Genomic DNA, 9599 nt, shown 5'->3' on the forward strand with positions numbered 1-9599 from the left:
ATGCTTTGGCCACCTGAGGCGAAGAGCTGACCCACTGGAAAAGCCCCTCCTGCTGGGAAAGATTGAAGGCAGAAGGAGAAGGGCACCACGGAGGATGAGATGGTTGGGTGGCGTCACCGACTCAAAGGACGTGAGCTTGAGCCAGCTCCGGGAGATGGGGAAGGACAGGGAAGCCTGGCGAGCTGCAGTCCGTGGGGTCACGACGGAGCGACTGGGCACCGACAGTGAGTGGGAGGATCATTCCAACTATTTGGGGGAAGGGGTGGAGGTTTCCAGGAATTGGGCCACTGCCCACTTTGTGGTCTTTTGACAGTGCCTTGGAACTGTCATGGCGCCTCTGGGCAGGTCCTTTAGCTTGCTGATTGAGAATCAAGGTCTGCTCGAAGCTGACTTCTCTGCCAGCTTAGACCCCCACGGACTGCAGCCCGCCAGGCTCCTCTGTCCGTGGGATTCTCGAGGCAAGAATACTGGAGTGGGCAGCCATTCCCTTCTCCAGGGGATCATCCCGACCCAGGGGTCGAACCCGGTCTCCTGCATTGCAGGCAGATTCTTCCTACCATCTGAGCCACCAGGGAAGCCCGTCTTAGACCCATGTGATTCTAATGAATGTCTGTTGTGTCCTCGGGCTATGCCACACTTTCAGAAGTTGTGCCCTGCCCCCTTCCCTTCTGTTTCGGACACACCTGTGGAGCTTGGAAGTACAGCGAGCCTCGGGCCCCTCCTGAGACAGTCCGGTCCAATTGATCTCGGGAGACCTAGGCCCGCAGTGGCTTGGAGCGGCGCTTGGGTTCCCAGCCGGAGGTTGGGGCTGGGGCGCGGCGGTGAAAGCCCCGGGTCCTAGCCACTAGACCCGTGGTCAGTGACGAGGACCCTGGCCCTTCGGCTCTGCACAAAGGAATTCCCAGGGAGACGGAAAGTAGTGGAACAAGTGGGGCATTTATTAAGAGGAAAAGAGTACGCTATGTGTGGATAGGCACACGGGCAGACGCAGAGGGAGAGTCCCCGAGTCGCGCCCTTGTAGTGGCTTGAATTACTTTTTGAGTTTATTTTTTAAGTCTTTCGGCCACAAGGCGTGTGGGAATCATAGCTCCCCCACCAGGGATCGAACCTTCACCCTCTGCGTTGGAAGGCAAAGTCTTAACCACCGGACCACCGGGGAAGTCCCTTGAACTGCTTTTACGAGGCATTTCTCTAGGTTTCCTTTGGCCGATCATTTGGATTCATTTGGTTCACAGGCCATATGTGGTATATCTCAGGGTCCTTCCATAGGTGTGCATGCATCTCTTAGCCAAACTGGATTCTACCCAAGAGGCCTGTGGGTAGCCTAGCGTTAGTTAGCATCACTCCCCTTTGACCTCCAAGGAGCCTCTCTGGGCCTGTGTGGTCTGGGAGGTCTCCTGACTTCCAGAAAGAGAAATGTGTGGTCTGGGCGCTCGCCCAGCCCGCTCGCCCTCATTGCCCTGCCCTTGGCCTCTTGGAAGCTTTTGGTCAATAGAGAATGCATCTCCAACTGCTTTACCCTGGGATGGGGGTGGGGAGCGGCAGGTACCTCCCGCCTCACCATGGCCGTTCGGTGGTGCCTGGTGCCCGGGACCCAAGTATGATCTCAACGAGAGCCCTGGACACCACCCCACCACCACACCACACCCGAACCCACAGTAGGTCTAGAAGGGAAAATTTTCCTTCCCTGTGAGGAAAGACCTTTGCAGGGAGGACGACATTGGCCTGTAATTTGTTTGGTCGGGCCCAGCCAGTCTTAGGGCTACCCGAAGAAACCTGAATTCAATCGCCTACGCCTACATCGGAGGGGGTGTCCAAGCTATTCTCTTGCGCGGCCACGTCGGGTGGTATTTCTACCAGAGAATGGTCACCGTCCAGCTAACTGTCGGTTGGGGTCAATGTGAGGGGCGGAGGGCGCGTGAGTGAACCAGGCATATCTAGGAAACGGTCCAGGGTAGAACCAATTCTGACTCCGTGTTGGACTTTAACCTTGGGTTTTCGTTGCTTTTGTTATTATCATCGTACACAATGGCCTGCCCCCAGAGAACCGTGCCCCTCTGCCCGACTGTTAAAAGCATCTTTGGTCGGCTCACAGGAGGGCTGATCTGACCCTACCCACCTGTGTGCACGACTCTACCAAAGAAGAGATCCGCATATCCCCCACCCCCACCCCGCAACGCTGGCCATCCCAGGAGATGCTTTTGCAAGACTGATGGCCCCTTTTAGTTTATTCCTCTCCGCCTCTCCCTCTCTCCTCGGCCTTTTTTGTACTTTGCTTCCTCATCGCTTCCCTCTCTCTGGTTCCATGAAAGAACCTGGCCTCTAGACCCCAATAAGAAAGTTATTGTGAGGCATTAGTCCGCCGTCCTCTCTGGGACCAACTGGAGTCGGAACCAGAAACAAACGGCAGCCAATATATGGGAGATCTGGCAGATAACCGAGTTTCAGGAGATATGGAGGAGCTTGGGAGACAGAAGAGATGGGTGCGAAGCACGAGAGAGGAGGATGGAGCCTGATGAGACTCACCCTGATCGCTTCAGACCTGAGTGTCGGGGCTTCCAAAATCTCTGTTGCCTGTGAGTTTAGGACAGCGCCTTCTGTACAAAGCACACAGGAAAAGACCAAAAGTTCAGACAGGAACAACTCACTCCTATGGCACAATAGAAAAGACCGTTCCAGAAACCAGTCTGCAGATTAAAAAAAAAAAAAAAAAACAAGGGGCGGATGGCGGGGGTGGGGGGGTGGTGATGGTGGCGGGGGGAAGCTTCCTAAATGAAACCTAAAGGTTAAAGAATCAAACGATTGACTCTTTAGAAAAGACCTCACGCTGGGAAAGATCAAAGGCAGAAGGAGAAAGGGAGGCTAGAAGATGAGATAGATGGTTGGATGGCATCAGCCATACGAGTTTGAGCAAGCTCTGGGAGTTAGTGATGAACAGGGAAGTGTCGCGGCCCGGGCGCAGGTTGGAAAAGAATTTCCAGACATGAGACAAAATGAGAGGGAAATAACGTTTATTAGAATGGGAGACGCTGTTAGAACAGTGGGCCGGCTCAAGAGAGACCCGACGTTGAGCAGGAGTCCACAGTCCACTTTTATACCCAGGGTACACAGAGTGGGATAGGGGTCTTGCGGGTCACTGGGTTGGAGGGAACAGTGAGGCAAATATCTTCTCCCTATGCGGTAGGAGGGGAGACAGGTTATACTGCTCACGAGGACCTGAAATCCATTAATGGTTACAACATGGGGGAAGGAAAGGCCGATAATGGTCTGGTTTTTCTGTTCCTGCATTCCAAGAAGACTCTCGTAGGTTTTATCTGCTCTTTCGCCCTTGGGTCACCACAGGAAATAGACAGGGAAAAGCCAAGCACAACTAAGCAATTGAATCAAACTGAAAGAATCAAAATCAGCCTAAAAGAAAACAAAACAAAGACAGGGGGAAAGCCACACAAACCCCACAGCCCAAGTGAAAAACACAAAAGAGAAGAGAAATCTTCCGAGGAGAAAGGCCAGAAAAGAAACAAGTCTACCATTTGGGGGTGCCGGTTTTGTCCTCAGAGAGAATGCACCATTCCTGGGAAGTGCTGCAACACAGAGCAGGCTCCGATGCCAACTGCTTGCCCCCAAAACTCCCTTAACAGTATTGTTCCCAGATAGAGGAGGTATCAGATGTTAAGCCGGTAAAGAACAGATACTACACTCGATCTCAGCCAAAAGGCGGAGAAGCAATGGTGCTCTTTCAGGTGGCAGCCACCATCCTCCCCTCCTCTCCATTCAGCTCACCGTGAGCAACCTACCCGTCAGTCGTCAGTCAACGTTCCTGGCTCTCTAGCCCATGTCCGCTCCAGACCAGTGAAACAACTTGTTCTCCACATTCTGGTCAATTCTCACATCTCTTCTGGCTCCCTGGCCCCCATCCTTCCCGGGACAATGACTCTCTATGTGCATGACCCACCCTCCTCCACCCTGAGGGCGCGGCCAGCATCCTCAGGCTCTGCCCATGCATCACAGGTGCCAGCTCCGGTCCGAAGGCAGGGGGACTGTGCTTGGGGCGCGGGAGCTGCAGGACAAGAACGGTCCGGGTGCTCCCGAAGCCCGAAGTGAGCCCGGGGTCGTGGCTGTGCATCCGGGGGAGCCGCGTGAGCCCCAGGCCGCCAGACACCAGACTCCTTCCCACGGTCCCGGCCAGGCTCCTTAACTGAGACCCTGGGACGGTAGCTCAGCTGGTAAAGAATCTGCCTCCAATTCAGGCGACCCCAATTCGATTCCTGGGTCGGGAAGATCCCCGGGAGAAGGGATAGGCTACCCGCTCCAGTACCGTTGGGCTTCCCTGGTGGTGAAATCTGCCTGCAGGGGATCTGTGGGAGACCTGGAGTCCATCCCTGGGTAGGGAAGATCCCCTGCAGAAGGGAACGGCTACCCACCCCAGTATTCTTGCCTGGAGAATTCCACGGACAGAGGAGCCTGGTAGACTACAGTCCATGGGATGGCAAAGAGTCGGACACGACTGAGCGACTTTCACATCACCAGGCGGGCGCTCTTGTCTTTTCTCCGGTCTCCGCAAAGCCCCTAGAGAGCTGCAGGTTCTGTGAAACTAGCACAGTCGGCCCTCCCCTGACCGACTCTCTAGTTCTGTCAGACCTGAGGGGAAAGACCTCCCACCCCCCACCCCGGGGACTGCCCCACAGGACAGCCACCTGGCAGTCACTGCCCTGCATTCTTTGCTATGATCACACCCACTTGGCTACTGGACACCCTAGAGAGGATTGACGCTGTTATCATCCTCGTTTCACTGTCGTGATCAACGAGACCAGAGAGGCTAAGAAACTTGCCCTGGGTCACACGGCTAGCAGGCAGCTGACCTGCGGGGTTGACCACCGTGTCCCAAGACCTCGCCCGGTCCTGGAGCACAGGCCCCGCTCACTGATGGTGCCTCCGAGGGGGAAGCCACCAGAAGAGGAAGGCGACTTGGAGGGGCGCAGAGTTGCTGGCGACACACGCGCCGGTTTGCTGGCGCCAGGCCCACAAACTTATAGCGTTTCTATAAGGGTGGGTGGCACCTGGGGTCACGGCCTCGCCTGACCCTGCCTCGGCTCCTGGCTCCGTGACTCCCTGCCGCCCTGGGTTTTCCCTCTCTCCTGTGGGAGGGAGAGGGTGGGACGGGGGGTGATCTGTTTCACACCTTCTCAGGGAACCCTAATAACGTGCCGGCCAGATTAGCTCGGAGGCCCCCTCTGGACATGCCTGGCAGGAGTCAGCCCTCAACTAGCAAACACTAGGGAGAAACAGTGACTTTGCCAGACACTTCTCTGAGCCGTCATCTCCTGGTGGGAATCTCGGTTCTAAGAAAACCTAACGTGGGCCCGTTTTCAGCCATCCCCCTCCCTTCTGCCACCAGAGGCGCCCCTCTGTGCCCCAAGATGGTTTTGAGTTTGTGAGTATCTAGCGCCAGACAGACATGTCATATACAAATACACACACACACACACACACACACACACACGTAAATATGGACATGCTTTTTTAACTCGGCTTACCCACAACCCCACTTGCTCCAGGCCTTATCCCTCTCCGCCCTCCACCCCAACCCTCCTCTCACACCCCGCTTAGCCGAAACTGTTCTTATTGTTCAGTGCCAAGTCGTGTCAACTCTTCCTTGACCCCATGGACTGCAGCACACCAGGGTTCTCTGTCCCTCACCATCTCCCAGAGATTTTCCAAGGTCATGTCCAGTGAACCGGTGATGCCACCCTACCCTCTCATCCTCTGTCACCCTCTACTCCTTCTGCCTTCAATCTCTCCCAGCATCAGGATCTTTTCCAAGGAGTCAGCTCTTCGCATCGGGTGGCCATAGTATCGGAGCTTCAGCTTCAGCACCAGTCCTTCCAAGGAGAATTCAGGGTTGACTTCCTTTAAGGTGGACTGGTTTGATCTCCTTGCAGTCCAAGGGACGCTCAGGCGTCTTCTCCTGCACCACAGTTCCAGAGCATCAGTTCTTCGGCCTCGGCCTTCTTTATGGTCCAGCTCTCACACCCGTACATGACTACTGGAAAGACCACAGCCTTGATTGTACGGGCTTCTGTTGACCAAGTGATGCCTTTGCTTTTTAACACACTGTCTAGGTTTGTCACAGCTTTCCTGCCAAGAAGCAATCGTCTTCTGATTTCCTGGCTGCAGTCACCATCCTCGGTGATTTTAGAGCCCAAGAAGAGGAAATCTGTCACTGTTTCCACATTTTCCCTTTCTATTTGCCAGGAAGTGATGGGACCAGATGTCATGATCTTAGTGTTGTTTTCTCTCGTTCTTTCTTTTTTAACACTGAGGTGTTTTTCTTCCAAATTATTTATGGGTTTACTTTTGGCTGCACTGGGTCCTTGTTGACACATGCAGGCCTTCTCTAGTTGCGAGCGCCGGCTACTCTCTACTTGTGGCTTATGGGCTCTAGAGTGCGGGCTCAGTAGTTGTGCCGCAGGGGCTTCGTTGCCCCGTGGCCTGTGGCATCTTCCTGGACCAGGGATTGAACACATGTCCCCTGCATTGGCAAGCAGATTCTTAACCGCTGGGCCACCAGGGAAGTCCAATGTTGAGTTTTAAGCCAGCTCTTTCACTCTCCTCCTTCACCCTCAGCAAGAGGCTCTTTAGTTTCTCGTCCCTTTCTGCCATTAGAGTGATATCATCCGCAGATCTGAGGTTATTGATATTTCTCCCGGCGATCTTGGTTCCAGCTTGTGACTCATCCAGCCCGGCATTTCGCATGACGTGCTCCGCGTAAAAGTTAAATAGACAGGGTGACAAGAAACAGCCTGGTCGGACTCCTTTCTCAATTTTGAACCAGTCACTTGTTTCGTGGAAGGTTGTAACTGTTGCTTCTTGACCCGCATACAGGTTTCTCAGGAGACAGGTAAGATGGTCTGGTATTCCCATCTCCTTGAGAGTTTTCCAGTTTGTTATGATCCACGCAGTCAAAGGCTTGAGCCGACTCAATGAAACAGAGGTAGAGGTATTTCTGGGTTTCCCTTGCTTTCTCTAGGATCCAGCGAATGTTGGCGACTTGATCTCTGGTTCCTCTGCATTTTCTAAACTCAGCTTAAACATCTGGAAGTTCTCAGTTCACAGACTCCTGAAGCCTAGCTTGGAGGATTTTTGAGCATAACCTTACTAGCACGAGAGATGAGTGCAATCGTCCCCTGGTGCCTGGGCAGATTCCCACAGCAGCTGCTTTCCCCACCACACTATCCGGTGCACTTAGATCAGCACCCAGCACCTAGATCTTGGTCGAATGCCAGAGTCAATGGGAAAGGACGAAAGAAGATAATATGGGGAAGTCGTTCTGGTTTATACATGATTTGAACTTTGTGCTGACCTGAACAGCCTGCCTTGTGTATCCAAAAGACACAGTGGCTCTTACTTTAGGCCCTCTTCTCTTCTAAGTGATAATAACTCCAAGTAATAATACAACTTCTTCAGTGGCACTGACCTCTGTCAGTCAGTCACCTGTATAAATGAAATCCCAATACAACCAACACACAGACTGAGTTAAAGCCCATCGTTTTAACCTAGACTCTAAGAGGCTCTCGGTGGCTTTAAGCCGGAACAGCCTGAAGTCAGAAAACATGAATACAGAAATAACCTTAGAGATATCAAGAGAAGGCAGGTGGATAGAGACAGAAGATCTCACTCCTGAGTGAGAATGCAGGGTAGAAAGACCTGCACTTAACGAAGTTATGAAATAGAGGCCCTCTTCAAGAAGTGGATACGGCAAGTGAGTTTTAAGTCACAGTTTTGGCGTTTTACCCTCATTGGACTTCCTTTACTTACTCTGCTCTTACAAATCCTCAGGATGGCTTGCAAAGCATGTAGTCAAACCTGGAAAACTCCCTGAGATAGCCAAATCCTTTACAAGAAAGGGCCAGTTTCTGCCTTTGGGTACTTCAGTAAGTGTCCCCGAGGGGGTGCACCGTTCCTGGAGGTACTGCAATACCAGGTCGATGCGTGGAGTGGACGGAGCAAGCTCCTATTCCAACTCCCTGCTCCAAAAATCCATTTAATATATTGTCCTCGGATAGAGGACGTATCAGATATTAAACTGATAAGAACAGATACTACACTTGATCTTAGCCAAAAGGCCGAGAAGCGATAGCGTGTCACCGCCCGACGCCGTCACCGTCCGGCTGTCGTGCATGTTGCACTCAGTGTGACCGGGTCCCCGCTCACTCCAGGTCTCCCTTCCTTTGCCTCGTTGACAGTGCTATGGCGGCACTACACCAGACTCTCGGGCAGAAGTTGGATTCTCCACATTGTAAAAGAGAAATCCCGCATCTGCCGCGGCTTTGTGGTTCTCGGGCGGAAGAGCCGTCTCGAATCTGCATGCCCCGCCCTCTGTCGCCAAGAAGGCGTGGCTCCGGCGGGACCGCAGCGCCCTGGGGACGGCCTCCGGGCGGCGGCAGGGGAGCTCCTCCTTGGGGCTAGTGGAGAGGAGAGACCCGACCGGAAGGGGTGCGGGGTGGCCGTCGAGAGGGACCCGTGCGACGAGCTGTTGGCCGAGAGTTTTCCTGAAGACAAGGTCGCAAGACTCACTCGCCCGGACTGCAGTGTGTTACACAGGCCTCCGCCTGCGGAGAGAGGGGCTCCGTAGGGTCGGGTGTGTGGAGGGGGCTTCCCGGCCAGGCGGAAGGCGGATGGCCCACAGTGGGGAAGGGAGGGGGCGTGTGGATGCGGAGGGCGGGGCCGGGCCGCGGGAGGGGTTCACTCCAACGCCAGCGCCCTTGTCCTTCGGTGCTTCTACGAACCAAACGGATCCCAGGCTTCCTACCGAAAGCTCCCTCCGCCTAGGACCTCCTTTCCCTGCCCCTCCTCCTCAGCTGTGGGCCTCGCTGATGGCTCAGATTGTCAAGAATCCGCCTGCAAGACAGGAAACCTGGATTCCACTCCTGGGTCCGAAGATCCCCTGTAGGAGGAAACTGCAACCCACTCCGGTATTTTCGCCTAGGAAATCGAGTGGACAGAGGATCCTGGCGGGTCACAGGGTCTCAAAGAGTCGGACACTAGTTAGAGACTGAAAACAAGAAGAAACATTCTGTTGATCTGAGTTGTCACAGCCACTAGCCACATGCAGCCAGGGAACGCTGGGCAGGTGGTTCCTCCGAATTCAGAGGTACCACTGAATCCTGAGGTACCAAGAATTCAAAGGTTTCCACTTTCAAGTGGAAAGCACACATGGGATTTCAAAGACTCAGTATTAAAAATCGTAACATATCTCTGTAATGTTGATATTAATTACATATTGAAATATTTTGTGATATCTCGTTTGTAGAGGGGGAGGGGTGGGTGTGTGCCCGAGGGTTTGCAAGAACCCTGAGGAGGGATGGGGTGGAAACTTCCCTGCCCCGCCATTGAAAGCATGGAGCTCTAACCACGGACCACCAGAGAATGTCTGAGATATCTTGAGTTAAAGAGCGTATTAAACTTAATTGCACTCACTTCTCTTATTTTTTTATATGCCTAAGAATATCTGCATTTACCTGTAGGGGGGAATTCCCTGGTGGTTCAGTGGTTATGCCTGAGCGCTTTCAGTGTGGGAGTCTGCATTCCATCCTTGGTTG

At 53.6% G+C, this 9599-nt stretch overlaps 2 non-coding genes across 2 annotated transcripts; both read right to left on the reverse strand.

The window, feature by feature from the left end:
- Nucleotides 1–3542: 3542 nt before the first annotated feature.
- Nucleotides 3543–3727, reverse strand: LOC133233188 (U2 spliceosomal RNA). Its single transcript, XR_009731663.1, has one exon. It is a non-coding gene; the product is annotated as a U2 spliceosomal RNA (small nuclear RNA).
- A 4217-nt stretch (nucleotides 3728–7944) lies between these two features.
- LOC133233171 (U2 spliceosomal RNA) lies at nucleotides 7945–8135 on the reverse strand. Its single transcript, XR_009731647.1, has one exon. It is a non-coding gene; the product is annotated as a U2 spliceosomal RNA (small nuclear RNA).
- Nucleotides 8136–9599: the final 1464 nt, after the last annotated feature.

Source organism: Bos javanicus, chromosome 19 (assembly GCF_032452875.1).
Source record: "Bos javanicus breed banteng chromosome 19, ARS-OSU_banteng_1.0, whole genome shotgun sequence".
Taxonomy (NCBI): domain Eukaryota; kingdom Metazoa; phylum Chordata; class Mammalia; order Artiodactyla; family Bovidae; genus Bos; species Bos javanicus.